This window comes from Dreissena polymorpha, chromosome 8, assembly GCF_020536995.1.
Source record: "Dreissena polymorpha isolate Duluth1 chromosome 8, UMN_Dpol_1.0, whole genome shotgun sequence".
In the NCBI taxonomy this organism is placed as follows: domain Eukaryota; kingdom Metazoa; phylum Mollusca; class Bivalvia; order Myida; family Dreissenidae; genus Dreissena; species Dreissena polymorpha.
This window is the reverse complement of record NC_068362.1, coordinates 93,348,221-93,350,170: the sequence shown is the minus strand read 5'-3', so window position 1 is coordinate 93,350,170 and position 1,950 is coordinate 93,348,221. Positions and strand designations below refer to the sequence as shown.

At 31.3% G+C, this 1,950-nt stretch overlaps 1 long non-coding RNA gene across 1 annotated transcript; it reads left to right on the top strand.

Moving 5' to 3' along the window:
* Positions 1-255: 255 nt before the first annotated feature.
* LOC127843172 (uncharacterized) lies at positions 256-1,563 on the top strand. The gene is made up of 3 exons (XR_008032114.1): positions 256-758; positions 1,154-1,220; positions 1,442-1,563. It is a non-coding gene; the product is annotated as an uncharacterized LOC127843172 (long non-coding RNA).
* The last annotated feature ends 387 nt before the right edge of the window (positions 1,564-1,950 follow it).

The window sequence follows — 1,950 nt, the reverse complement described above, 5'->3', positions numbered from 1 at the left end:
TGCTGCAAGGAATGTTGACCCAAAGCATGTTACTAACTTAGCGTAAAAACCTAAACGGTGATCATCTTTAGAGCATAAGCTAATAGCCCGATTATATGTTAAAAATATACAAAATCCTTCTCGAATCCCCTTCATTTTGTGTATATAAACGCCTGCAATCTAGTGTTTTTATCGAGTGCTCGTATTCCTCCGACCTCCGAGCAGCGACCAAGGTGAGTTTTTCTTTTCTTTTTAAAAAGAATTAATAATATTCCATTATAGTTTGTTCTCGAATAATCGACGGCGAGCAGTAAAGATACATATAAACGGAGCATGAGTATTTGAAAGCAAGCATCCTCAAGCCTAACCGTAGATTAATAGACAATAATTTATGACAGAAAGTGTATTATTTCTTTTTAATTACGATCTTTTTTCCTGGGTTTGTTTTTTAAAGGCCGACCTAAGACCAATATGTTTTACCTAAACTCCATTCGCTGAAGTAATTTTATCTTTTAAAACAGTATTGCGACGAATTAAATACTAGCGTGTTTGCAAAGAATTAATGCCCTGAAACTTTTTCTGTTGTTTCATCAATCGTATATGTTTAACTCTGTCTAAAAAACAGGGACATACCATCGATATGATTTGAACGTGTTCATTAGTTGTCGCATTAATAATTTGTGTATGTATGTATATACTTTGTTTGACATATTACATTTTCGTGCATTATTTTCTCTAACAGTCTTGCAGAGATACCGATCAAAAGATAGTATGGCGATGTAAGTCCATTATTGAGTAACGCGATGAAAAGCATACGTTTTATATATTTTATTGAACTTATCATGCCGCTAGTTAATTAAAATATTCTTTAATCTTTTTATTACGATTAGTTATTAAATTTCAAAAAAATGTAATCACAACAATCATACAACTATGTTCACGTGCTAATTGTTCAAAATATTCATTAAACCGGCTCCTGCTTTGTGAAATAGGTCTTTTCTGCAACAGGTTATACATGGTATCGGTTAACTACTAAATCAGTTCTTGAATTATGGCCTTTTACAAAGAGTTATGTATTGTTATTGAAAACTATAACTGTTTCGTTATGCATTATTTACATAATTGATACTTAAGCATATGTTGAAAATATCCAAACATTTTATAACAATTACAGAGCTATTTGTCCATATTAAGGATTGTGGGTCCGAAATTAAGATCCAGTGGTGGAAGCGGTGGATCGAGTAAGTATTCAAGTTTTCAATGTAATTATCTCATTTTTATTTTAATAAAAGTTTGACTTACCCTTGCATCTAAACACGGTTGTAAAACATGTGTACACAACTTACATTTTACGCAAGTCTGTTTTTCCGTATTCTTTAAATACAATACGTTTCTGTAAGTTGCACTTAAAATATCAACTTGAACTTCGTGTATATTTCCTACATCTTCATATATATTATAGATTATAGGCCATGGACTTGGGGAAAGTAAATTCACACGTCGTGACAACGAGGCGGACACAGAAATGACATCAACAATAACGAACGCAATAACTAACGACATGTTATTGTATTGAACATGTTTTCCTTTGTTTAGAAGAATAAATAAACATTATTCGGCAAACATTTTTGTTATTTTTATCATACATGTATTATTGACACTATATGAATAGGGATAACGTAAAATCAATGAAATTGATGCTAGACATTTGCTGACGAATGTGGAATTAAGAAATGAGTTCATATTACCAAATATGAATTCTATATTTTTCCTCGATACATAGTTGAGAAAGGAATGACCAAAGTGTTGGTACGAATATTAAATATAACATTTTTATACAGGATATTTGGAAAAGTGTTCTTAACATACGTTAATTGTTATTTTTACGTCGCATTTACCTCTACTAATTACACCATTCTTTAGTAGAAATAATTCAATGGTAGAAGGAACTATCAGTAGCCCACAAATAAT